Source organism: Danio rerio, chromosome 14 (assembly GCF_049306965.1).
Source record: "Danio rerio strain Tuebingen ecotype United States chromosome 14, GRCz12tu, whole genome shotgun sequence".
Lineage (NCBI taxonomy): Eukaryota > Metazoa > Chordata > Actinopteri > Cypriniformes > Danionidae > Danio > Danio rerio.
In genome coordinates, this window is record NC_133189.1 from 54,550,001 (window position 1) to 54,562,102 (window position 12,102).

At 36.0% G+C, this 12,102-nt stretch overlaps 1 protein-coding gene across 3 annotated transcripts in view; it reads left to right on the forward strand.

Annotated features, from left to right (window-relative positions):
• Positions 1–12,102, forward strand: part of synpo (synaptopodin) — a 170,582-nt gene that overhangs the window by 139,826 nt on the left and 18,654 nt on the right. The window contains exon 1 of one of the 3 annotated variants that reach the window (XM_017354523.4): positions 7,591–7,700. The exons of the other annotated variants lie outside the window; for them this stretch is intronic. The gene's annotated coding sequence lies outside the window, so the exon portion shown is untranslated. Of the gene's footprint in view, positions 1–7,590; positions 7,701–12,102 lie in introns of those variants that run through there. 3 annotated transcript variants of the gene reach the window in all.

The following is a 12,102-nucleotide window of genomic DNA, read 5'->3' on the forward strand; positions in this document are numbered from 1 at the left end:
ATCTTCTTATTTGCAGCTTCTTATTGGCTCTATCCGGTCTACCTTAAAAACCGTGACGCTTCTGTTTATCAGCTTCTTATTCACGCTTAACAGTTTTAATCTTCTAAGTTTAATATGCAGTCCTGGCGCCATCTTGTAGATAGACAACATCAACCGTCTTTGACTAATGGACACCGACGCGCTGTCTCTCAAAAATGATAAATATTTAAAAATAGGCACTTTCCTTATAAATAAACTGCATAATTGCAATCTAAATAACTACATTCTCGACTAAAATATCCTCAAAAGTACACCATGTTGACCAACAGCAGGAATATTTGTCAATCTGTAGTGTCTTTCTGCTTGTATAATACACAAAGGTGAAGAGCCTATATATATATATATATATATATATATATATATATATATATATATATATATATATATATATATATATATATATATATATATGTGTGTGTGTGTTTGTGTGTGTGTGTGTATATGTATATATGTGTGTGTATATATATATAAATATATATATATATATATATATATATATACGTATACATATATATAAATATATATATATATATATATATATATATATATATATATATATATATATATATATATACGTATACATATATATATATATATATACATATATATATATATATATATATATATATATATATATATATATATATATATATATATATATATATATATATTTATTTATATATATATATGTATATATATATATCTATATACACACACACCCCCCTGGACTGGGCAACCGGGGTGGTGGTTCCCATTTTTAAGAAGGGGGACTGGAGGGTGTGCTCCAACTATAGGGGGATCACACTCCTCAGCCTCCCGGGGAAAGTGTATGCCAGGGTACTGTAGAGGAGGATTCGGCCAATGGTTGTGAAACCATGAAAACAATGAAAACAATGCGGATTTCGTCCGGGCTGTGGTGCACTGGACCAGCTCTATACCCTCACCAGGGTGCTCGAGGTGTTCATGGGAGAATGCCCAACTAGTCCACATGTGTTTTGTGGACTTGGAGAAGGCATCCGAGTCTTTCATGGCACTCTGTGGAGGGTGCTCGGGGAGTATGGGGTCAGAGGTGCTCTGTTAAGGGCCGTCTCGTCTCTGTATGAATAGAGTAGGAGTTTGGTTCACATTGCCGGCAATAAGTCAGACTTGTTTCCAGTGCATGTTGGACTCCAGCAGGGCTGCCCTTTGTCACCAATTCTGTTCATCATTTTTATGGACACACATTTCTGCCCCTGTTTTGTGCATGTGCCACATTTATACATGATCTTTTCACTTTACACACATTTTCCAGAGGAAAAGTGTGATTTCTTTTAGTTCTTTTTTGTCCCATCCTCCAAGCGAACCATAACATCCGACAGGGAAATCTGACCTCTGAAATGGAGCTGTGAGACTGCCAGGTTGAGGAGTTTCCCTGATCTGTCCAACCCGAGAGCCCAGATTTCACTGTGCCAAGAAAATTGGAATAGGGATTTATGGAAGCATACGAGTAGCAAAAGTCTTCCTAGCCGTGAGTCTAAATGAATGATCATTAAATCAATAATTAAATTATCATTTTGCTACAATTTCTGCTTGTATGTATACACTACCTGACAAAAGCTGTCTTGGATCTCAGTTGTAAGAGCAGCAAATAATAACTTGACTTCCAGTTGATTATTTGGAAAGATGTCTGAAGGTAGATTTGTCTGATGAATCATCTGTTAATCTGCATCCTAATCATCAAATACTGCAGAAGACCTAGTGGAATCTGCATAGACCAAAGATTCTCACAGAAATCAGTCAAGTTTGGTGAAGGAGACATCATGGTTTGGGGTTACATTCAGTATGGGGGTGTGCGAGAGATCTGCAGAGTGTACGGCAACATCAACAGCCTGAGGTATCAAGACATTTGTGCTGCCCATTACATTACAAACCACAGGAGAGGGCAAATTCTCCAGCAGGATAGCGCTCCTTCTCATACTTCAGCCTCCACATCAAAGCTCCTGAAAGCAAAGAAGGTCAAGGTGCTCCAGGATTGGCCAGCCCAGTCACCAGATATGAACATTAATGAGCATGTCTGGGGTAAGATGATGGAGGCATTGAAGATATCCAGAAATGGTCACTAGTGGGCGTGGCTTTTCCTCTCTGGTGACACGTACAAAAGGAGAACGTCAATCAAAGTGTTTCTGCAGGCTGTTGTTAAAAATTTAATTAAATTAGGTGACGCAGTGGCGCAGTAGGTAGCGCTGTCGCCTCACAGCAAGAAGGTTGCTGGTTCGCGTGGGTTTCCTTCGGGTGCTCTGGTTTCCCACACAGTCCAAAGACATGCGGTACAGGTGAATTGGGTAGGCTAAATTGTCCGTAGTGTATGAGTGTTAATTGAGTATGTGTGGATGTTTCCTAGAGATGGGTTTCAGCTGGAAGGGCATCCGCTGCGTAAAAACGTGCTGGTAAGTTAGCGGTTCATTCTGCTGTGGCGACTCCGTATTAATAAAGGGACTAAGCCAACAAGAAAATTAATAAATGAATGAATAAATAAAATAACATTAAATTTAATTAAATTTAATTTAAATTAATACATTTTACCATTAGAGGCTGGTTATATTCACACTTTGTTTCTACACAAATGTGGATATTTCCACACAAATATTTAAACCCCTCATGAAAGTGATTTCACCCTAATAAATCCCCTATTAATTGTTTCCAAACCTTTATTCGTTTTTCATGAACACTTAAAGAAGATATTTTGAAGAGTGCTGGAAATCATTGACATCTGTAGCATTTGTTTTTTCCTACAATGGAAGTCCTCGGTTACAGGTTTTCCAGCTTTCTTCAAAATATCTTCTTCTGTCTTCAGCAAACAGATTCTGAACAAGTGAAGGGTGAGGAAGGCGAGAGAGTTTTCAGTTTTGGATGAACTCTGATTTTAAGTCGAGGGCTGTGGGTCAGGTAAGATGGATCTGCATAGTAAGCAAGCGTCTGCGGTCTGAACTGAACTCCACCCTCCGGCTCAGGTGTCCATCTATCTGACACCCGAAGCTCTGAAAGAGCTGACATACTGACTCAACACCACACGCGTCAAATCTGGACACTTCTTTTAGCGGGGAACAGAATGTGCAAACCTGCTGATTCCTTAGGCACATCAGTAGTGGAGCAGTCAGTGCTTACTGAAGTTTGTAGGAACAATGTAAAACACTGGTCTCTGGTCAGTGAGTATTTAACAGGAGACTTCACCCAAAAACTCACTCTCAAGGAGTTGTTAACTTTTATGGGTTTCTTTCTTCTGTTGAACGCAAAAGAAGATATTTTGAAGAATGCTGAAAACCTGTAACCATTGACTTACATAGTAGGAAAAACAAATGGAAGTCAGTGGTTACAGGTTTTCAGCATTCTTCTAAATATCTACTTTTGTGTTCAACAACAACAAAAAGAAACTTGTAAAGATTTGGAACCACGTGAGGATGAGTGTACAGTGAGTAGCCTAAATTAAACATTTTTGGGTAATCTATCGCTTTAAATCTGCCTTAATAAAAAAACAAAACTCATTCAGGTACGAGAAGTCTAATAGGCTTCATAGACTTTTTATGTGTGCATGTGTTACGTCTTGATAATTGTGTTGTGTTAAATCATATGATGTGATGGGTTTTTTTAAGTGAGGGCAATATTTAGCAGTGAATGCAACTGAGGTGAAGTTTGTTTCATATTCACACATTCGTTCACTTTTGACACGCTCCCTGCATTGTTTACCATGGTACTTTGAGTATTCGGTCTGAAATCAGATGTAAGTAAGACTTCAAAACAACATTAGCACTCTTTAATCGACTGTGAACAGTGTTGTATTTTAACAGAAGATATTTTTGAAGAATGCTGAAAACCTGTAACCATTGACTTCCATAGTAGGAAAGAAATGGAAGTCAATGGTTACAGGTTTTCAGCATTCTTCAAAATATCTTCTTTTACGTTCAAAAACAAAAAGAAACTTGTAAAGGTTTGGAACCACTGGAGGATGAGTGTACAGTATTTAACCTAAATTATTTTTTTTGGGTGAACTATTGCTTTAAGTCAATCCTAATGATAATAAAAAAGTCAAAATACAAAAATAGAAAAGATAGAAAGATGCTTACACATTAGTTTGCTTAAAAAGTACACTTTTGGTTACTTATTTTTAAACAAAAGTCACTTGTGATTGTATTATTTTCCCTAAACTTACTCTACCATGTTACCATTACAGCTAAAGAATTACCATAACAGATTAATTCAAGTAGTTGCTTGGTTCAAAACACCATTATAGTCTTCATTTATTAATTTTCTTTCAGCTTTATTCATCAGGGGTATCCACAGCGGAATGAACCACCAACTTATCCAGCATATGTTTTACACAGCATATGCCCTTCCAGCTGCAACCCAGTCCTGGGAAACGCGCATACAATCTAATTCACACACACTATACACTTTGGCCAAATTAGTTTATTCAATTCCCCTATAGCGCATGTGTTTGGACTGTGAACATGCAAACTCCACACTGAAATGCCAACTGACCCAGCCGGGGCTTGAACCATTGACCCTCTTGCTGTGATGCAACGGTGCTAACAGCTGAGCCACTGTGTCTCCCCAAATGCAAACCAATAAAAAATAAATTAAACTAACAAAACAGACATTAAATTAAATCAATAAATAAAATTAATAAAAAAAATAAGACATTGAATAAATAAATAAATAAACTACATTTATAATTATAACGTTGTACAACAGTATAGAAATGATCTTGCTTAAGTTAGCTTGGTTAGTTTGAAAGATAAGTCTGTAAAATATCATTTCTTTCAACCTTCTTGCTGTGAGGCGACAGTGCTCACCACTGAGCTACCGCGTCGCCCACCATTATAGTATTTACTATAAATTACTATAGTATTGTTTTAAGAATTTAAAAAAAACTAAACTGAAAATTCTGTCATCATTTACTTGCCCTTTATACTCGTTTCAAACCTTTTAGACTTTCTTCTATTAAACACAAAAGAAGATATTTTGAAGAATGCTGAAAACCTGTAACCATTAAGTTCCATTGTATTTGTTTTTTCATTGATGGTTTTCATCTATCTTCAAAATATCTTTAGTGTCCAACGGAATAAAGAAGTTCATAAAGGTTTACAGCAACTTGAGGGTAAAGTGAGTACATTTTCATTTAGGGGTGAACTGTCGCTTTAAGGGAAGCAAAACACGCTGTTTTGAAGTTGAAGAAGGGACAGGTTGATATATCATGCATGCATAGTGCATTTCTGCACCTCTAAATCAAGGGTGTCCAAACTCAGTCCTGGAGAGTTCAGCTCCAACCCTAATCAAACACACTTGAATCAGCTACTCAAGCTCTTACTAGATATACTAGAAACATCCTGGCAGGTGTGTTGAAGCTGGAGATAAACTCTCCAGGACAATGGTGTTGTGTCCTAATTTGCATACTTACTATTCCCTAAAAGTATATACTTTTTGTGAAGGAAAAAACTTTTCTGTGTATGAAAGAAGAGTATGCAAGCTTTGGGACATACTACCTTGTTAACAGCTTGTTATTTTTGCTTCGTTACATCCATCTCGACAGATCATCCATATTTCTTTCATATTTAATTACCTACCTTACTGGACAAGCAGTAGCAGGATTATCTGCTATTCCAGCCTGATCTCACGAGAAAACGTAAGTATTTTACGTTTTGGCAGTTTAGTGGCTAATTCGTAAGAATTCGTACGAGTTCAGTCGTAAGAAAATGTACGATTTTAAAAAGGAGGCGTGGCACCTAACCCCACCCCTAAACCCAACCGTCATCGGGAGATGCGCAAATCGTACTAAAATGTACGAATTAGATCATACAAATTTGTACAAATTAGCCACTAAATGAAAAAGTTATGAATTGCCGTGAGGTTGTGTTGGCTATTCAGGAGTCTTTCATGCAGAGAAATCTCCTCAGGTCTTTGGGTAATTATGCATTCAGAAGTGAATGTCCAAACACATCTTAAGTTTAATATTTTCCAGTGGGCTAGATGATAATGATAGTCATTCAACTTTACCGAAGCCTCTCTACTTAATGGTTGGTCTTGGTTCTTATCAAACTCGCGTGTAATGCGCAGTGTATTGTGAGCAATATTAGTGGTTAGAGCAGTGGTGCTCAACCCTGTTCCTGGAGATCTACCTTCCTGCATAGCTCAGCTCCAACCCATATCAAACACACCTGAACCAAATAATTAGGACCTGAACAGCACTTGATAATTAGAGGCAGGTGTGTTTGATACGGTTTGCAACTGAAATCTGCAGGAGGTAGATCGCAGCAACAGGGATGAGCACCCCTGGGTTAGAGTATGGATGGTTCTACACTTTTTTTACTGGAAATAGTTGACCATCCGGGAACCTTTGGCATACTATGGTTTGGGACATACTAATTATATTTTCAAATACTGTTTAGAATGGATAGTATGCGAATTGGGATGTAGCATGGCCCTCTAGCCCTGCTTTAAAAATCCAGCTTAAACCAGCATAGGCTGGTTGGCTGGTTTTAGCTGGTCAACCAGCCTGGTTTTAGAGGGGTTTTGGCCTTTTGGCTGGTTTCCAGCCATTTCCAGCCTGGTCTTAGCTGGTCAGGCTGGAAATTGACCAGCTAAATCCAGCTATAACCAGCGTGGCCAGCCTGGTTTAAGCTGGACATAGCTGGGTTTGGCTGGCCTCCCAGCCTGGCTAGGCTGGTCAAGCTGGTTTTAGCTGGTCATCTCCCAGCCTGTCCAGCTAAAACCAGGCTGGAAATGGCTGGAAACCAGCCTGCATGGCCAAAACCCCTGTAAAACCAGCCGACCAGCTAAAACCAACCAGCCTAGCCTGGTTTGAGCTGTTTTTTTCAGTAGGGAGGACCGAGTTTGTACACCCCTGCTCTTTATCAAGTAATAAATGAACTGTATTAAACTACATTAATAATTAGTTTCATTAAATGGCCTCACTTTACAATAAGATTTCATTAGTTACGGTATTTTTGTACATGAACTAAGTATGAACAATGCTTGTCCAGCATTTATTAATCATAGTTGATCATTTACTAATGTATTATTAACATCCAAACTCATACATTAGTCAATGCACCGACAGTTAATATGAACTAACAATGAACAACTGTTAGTTTTCAACATGAACATCACTGTAGTTAATTAATTGTTCATTGTTTGCTCATGTTTGTAAATGGATTAACTAAAACAACCTTAATGTAAAGCATCACCTTAACATCCGACAGCCAAATCTGACCTCTGTAGTGATTAAAACACCTCTGTGAGTAACTAAACAAATTACTTCATCTTCAGCATGCATAAAAATCACAATGCATATTTATTTAAGTGGAAATCTGTACTAAATTACCAGTGTTTTATCTTGCATGTGGGCTGACTCTTTCCCTCATGTCAAAACTCTCCGCGTGACCGCGCTAGTATAGCCTCTGCTCTGTGTCCCGGTTACTCAGTTGAATTAAGGGTTAAAGCAAAGAAAACACAGCGAGCCAGAAGCGCCACACAGCAGAGACATCCTTAAAAAAGCGAAAGGAAAGCTCAGAGCTCGTCCAGTGCCCCAGTCATCAGATCACCATCACACGAAATACGATCCACGAGCTTACATTAGAAAACTCGCGGAGCAGCAGCGGAAAGAGGCGCGTTCACGGTTCACACAGGTACGAGAAGTTTAGTATGGCTTATAGACGGTTTTATGTGTGCGTGTGTGTGTGTTACTTCTTGGTAAATACGCTCTTTTAAATCATATGATGTGCTGGCTTTATTTTTAAGTGAGAGCAATATTTAGCAATGAAAGCAGCTTGCTGGTTTATATTCGCGCATTCGTTCACTTGTGGCATGGGGGAGAGCGGGGCACGAAGTAACTCTTTTTGCTTTTGGTCAAATAATAAACAAAGTAGTGGGGTTAGACAAAACATTTGTTTTTTTACCAACAAAACACAAGCTTCTCCTACAAATGAGCACTGAAAGTATGATCGCCAGACCCATGGTTTCTGTGCAGTGTTGCCAAAAGTGAGAGGAGTATAAATGTTATTTACCCCACCTGCGGGGCAAGTTGTATCAGACAGGGGCTTAGTTGTAACACATGCTTAAAAAGGCAGATTACACAAAATTAATTTAAATCCAGTTTGCTTTAAATAGTGTATTTTCTCTGTTCTCTAAAATTTATTTTTATTCTACATTGCACAGTATGTTTATTTATTTATTGCATAAACACATTTGGATTATTATCCATTATTATACAATGCCTTTATTTGTAGTATTATTAGCACTAAAATATTTTTTGGTTATCAAAAACATTTCTATTAAAAATCATTTTATTTAAAAAGTTCTCAACATTACACTCAAAATTAAACAATATTGTGTTGGTTTAATTGGTGTGCAATAGTGTGTGGCTTAATTGTAACACCCTGTTACAACTAACCCCGCTTGTGTCGTGTGTGCTCAAAACTGGCTGGCAGTCACTGTTTCTTACATCTTTCAAAACGGTTTCATCTTTTAGCCTTGAAGACGGTGATCACAGCAATATAAGATTTCACGTTCATACTTTCACAGATTTTTTTAAAAAATAAAAAAAAATATTGACTATTATATATATATAAAAAAAACTTTTATGCTGCAAAAATGGTTTCTCCTGTGTTTCTCATCCAAAACTTTTTCAATAATTGGCTGGAAGACTTCTGCCTACACTGTGGTGAAAACCTCGGAGGCATGCCATGGTTTACCCTGAGCAAATACCTTAAAACTCTGTTACATTTAACCCCATTTACTTTGTGCCCCGCGCTCCCCTGCTCCCTATATTGTTTACCATGATACTTTGAGTATTCGGTCTGAAATCAGATGTCAAAACAACATTAGCACTATCTAATCGACTGTGAGCAATGTTGTACTTTAATAGTCATTGACTGCATATACAATTTCACTGTTTAGAATTTATATTTTAATGTTATTATTAAGTAGAAAGTCATGTTTAAAAATAAAAAAGGTTAATGATTGGCTTTTGCCTTGACTGTAAAAAAATACTGGTTGCCTTTAATTTTAAGCTGAATCAGATTAACCCTATGAGTGCATTGGACTTATATTCTAACTTAAAACAGCTAGTGGAACTTATAAAATTAAGTAACAACATGATTATCATAGTTTAATAAGTTACAGTGACCTAAAAACATATGCTGTCAGGACTAATTGGTCATATATGTATTTTTTTACAGTGTGATAGCAAAGTTTTAAATAGTGCTTAAACTTAAAACTCCTTCATGTGCTCACCCTTTGCTTGTTTAAAACATTCCTTCTGTTAAACGCAAAAAGAAAAGATCATTTGATGAATGCTGGAAACCTGTAACCATTGACTTTCACAGTATTTGTTTTTCCTATTGGAAGTCGATGGGTACAGGTTTTTTAATCTTTCTTCAAAAATAAAAGTTGGTATGTGAGAGCAAGGGTGTAGTGGACATTTTAAAAGTGTGTGTGTGTGTGGGGGGAGGGGGGGGGGGGGTATTTGAGTATTTGGTCTGTAATCAGATGTCAAAACAACATTAGCACTATTTAATCGACTGTGGACAATGTTGTACTTTAATTGTCATTGGCTTCTAATACAATTTTACAGTTTAGAATTTGTATTTTAATTATAATATAAGGAGAAAGTCCTGATGTGTGAATAAAAAAAACAACTTTCCCCCAGTGTCAATGCAGGATGTTTTAAAATTAAAAAGGTAAATGACTGGCTTTTGGCTTTTTAATGTGTTTAAACGGCTAGTTTACTTAAAACTTACAATTCTGCCATCATTTCCTTATCCTTTGCTTGTTTAAAACCTTCTTGTGTTAAACAAAAGAAAATATTTTGAAGAATGCTTGAAACCTGTAGCCATTGACTTCCATAGTATTTGTTTTTCCTACTATGGAAGTTGATGGTTACAGGTTTTCAGCTTTTGTTAAAATATCTTCTTTAGTAATCAACAGAACACTACCTATAGTGTTTACCATGATACTTTGAGTTTTCAATCAGAAATCAGATGTAAATATGTATGTAAATACATACACAAATGATGTAAATATGACTGATGTAAATATGACTTCAAAACAACATTAGCACTGTTTATTTGACTGTGAGCAATGCTGTATTTTAATAGTCATTAGCTGCTTTATATCATTTTACTGTTTATAATTTGTATTTAATTATATTATTAAAGAGAAAGTCGTGAGGGTGTGATTTATAAAAGCAAATTTACTTTATTGTGAATGCATGATGTTAAAAAAATTAAAAGGTTGATGTTTGAGTTGTCTTTAACTGATAGCAAAGGTTTAAATGACTAGTTTACATAACTTTTCTGCCATCATTTACTCACTCTTTGTTCTTGAAAACCTTCTCTTTTCTATTAAAAACAGAAGAATAAATTATGAAGAATGCTGGAAACCTGTAACCATTGATGTTCACAGTATTTGTTTTTCCTACTATGGAACTCAATAGTTACAGGTTTCCAACATTTTTCCAGATATCTTCTTTTTATGTTCAACAAAAGAAACCAGTCATAAAGCTTTAAAAAAAGTAACTGTTCAGTTGAAGAAGATATTGTAAAGAAAACTCTGTAGTAGGAAAAACAAATACTGGAACTCAGTGGTTACAGGTTTTCAGCATTTTTCAAAATATCTTCTTTTGTGTTCAATAGAAAAAAGAAACTCATAAAGAATGGAGAAAAATATTTTTCAACACAAAAAAAAGATATTTTCAAAAATCCTGAAAACTAACCATTGACTTCCATAAAAACGAATACTATTGAAGCCAAAAGTTACAGGTTTCCAACATTTTTCTAAATATCTTTTCTTATGTTTAACAGAAGAAACACAGTCATAAAGCTTTAAAACAAGCAGCTGTAGAGTCGAAGAAGATATTTTAAAGAAAACTGTAGTAGAAAAAACAAATACAGGAGCTAAATGGTTACAGGTTTTCAGCATTCTTCAAAATATCTTCTTTTGTGTTCAATAGAAAAAAAGACACTCTGGAAAATGTTGTTCAACCCTAAAGAAGATATTTTGAAAAATCCTGAAAACTGTAACCATTGTCTTCCATAAAAACAAATACTATGGAAGTCAATGGTTACAGGCTTCCAACATTTTTCTAAATATCTTTTCTTATGTTTAACAGAAGAAACACAGTCATAAAGCTTTAAAACAAGCAGCTGTAGAGTCGAAGAAGATATTTTGAAGAAAACTGTAGTGGAAAAAACAAATACAGGAAGTCAATGGTTACAGGTTTTCAGCATTCTTCAAAATATCTTCTTTTGTGTTCAATAGAAAAAAAGACACTCTTAAAAATGCTGAAAAATGTTTTTCAACCCTAAAGAAGATATTTTGAAAAATCCTGAAAACTGTAACCATTGTCTTCCATAAAAACAAATACTATGGAAGTCAGGTTTCAAACATTTTTCAAAATATCTTCTTTTTGTTCAACAGAAGAAACTCATAAAGCTTTAAAACATGTAAACGTTGAGTTGAGGAAGATATTTTGAAGAAAACTCTGTAGTAGGAAAAACAACTCCTGCAGAAAAGTTTCATGCGTGTTTATTGCTTTAAATATTTTAAAACGTCTGTAAAGAAGGAAAATCGTTTACAGTGCAAGAGCTTTTGTTGCATGGGCAGTCTAAATTAAGAAGAGTTTTTGCTGGTGGAATGAAAGGCAGATGCACATTATTCATGCTCTATTATAATTTTATGCTATGCGATATAAAAGCTCCTTTGAGTCTAGCAAACATGCACATAAAGCAAACGGGATCGATTTATAACTCTTGCTTTTTTAACTACGCCTTTAATCCTGGAAGACGAAGACCTACCTGCTTGGATGAAGAAAAAAAACACACACTGGATTGTTTTCAAGTTTGCTGCCAAGTCTGAAGTTGAGGATTAAAGCTGAGAACTACCTCAGGGAAACCTGGAGCGGTTAATTATTCAAAGAACTATTAGGGAAGCAGATTGTGTTTATGTTGCACAGGTTAACCACGCTTGTATTAAGTAAGCGAAGCCAGTGATGTAATTGTTAACAGTCAACAGGATGATTGTGATGGTTTG